This window comes from Camelina sativa, chromosome 5 (assembly GCF_000633955.1).
Source record: "Camelina sativa cultivar DH55 chromosome 5, Cs, whole genome shotgun sequence".
NCBI lineage: Eukaryota > Viridiplantae > Streptophyta > Magnoliopsida > Brassicales > Brassicaceae > Camelina > Camelina sativa.
Genome location: NC_025689.1, coordinates 32,542,864 through 32,544,044, shown reverse-complemented (window position 1 = coordinate 32,544,044; position 1,181 = coordinate 32,542,864).

The following is a 1,181-nucleotide window of genomic DNA, read 5'->3' as shown; positions in this document are numbered from 1 at the left end:
AGAGACGCTCTGCTAACCGGGAACAATCGTCAGTGGGATTCAATCACTCGTATCCGTGTCGAAACAGCAATGGGCAAAGCCAGGACAAATTTTCCAAGTTTTGCCAGTTCGCTAAGACGAACTGGCCGATGCCGCATCATGGAAGCAAAAGACGTCCAGATTGTTTGCCGAGACACCCAAGCTGCCATTGAAGCCGAGATCGGTCCGTCCCAGGGTCTAACCGAAGTTGATCCTACCCCAGACCAGACGGTCGCCGACCCTATTCAGGCACTCGGAGAGGATATCGAGCCATCCAACGTTGTAGAGGAAAACGCCCTTCCTTTGGCTTTAGAAAACGCCAATCCACCGAACGAAGAACAAGACGTTCNCAACCCGAAGCTGGATCTAAAAGGAGGAAGAAGAAGAACAAAGACAAACAAATCGTTGCTGAGCCAACCACCGATGCGCGTCCGTTACCGAGTCGCAAGCGTTCGGCCGATGAAGCCGGACTGGAGTCCGCCGATCGATTTCGCCTTGAAAGAAAGGATGACAAGACGAATCACTTCGCCTATAACTACTTCGGCGAGTATCCCTNATTGGCGAGCCAACCACCGATGCGCGTCCGTTACCGAGTCGCAAGCGTTCGGCCGATGAAGCCGGACTGGAGTCCGCCGATCGATTTCGCCTTGAAAGAAAGGATGACAAGACGAATCACTTCGCCTATAATTACTTCGGCGATTATCCCTTGGTGACCATTCGCGAGGCTTCGGGTGAGCTTTTCCGGACCCTGAAGATTTCCAACCGAATTCTTCCGTCAGCTGACGAATTGGAATTCAAGCAAGCATTCCTCGACATCGCTAAATCGCACTTAATGGTTCGTCTTACTATCAACCTATTAAAGTTTTATTTTTCCAAAGGAGCTTCAAATTGACGTAGATTCTTTGAATGCACAGACTGCCGCCAAGATGAATGCGCTGGTTCAGAAATATGATAGGCAAGTCAAAACCAGCAAGAATTCGGGTTCGGAGCTCGAAAAAGTGAAGGAATGCATAGAGCAAATCCGAACTGCCAGTGACGCTAAGGACGCGAGGATCAAGGAACTCGAGGCGCTCATTGCCGAGAAAGATGGCATCATTGCCAACACGGAACTGAGAGTTAGCGAACTGAACTCCCGAGCGCTTACTCTAGAAGAAGAGAAAGCC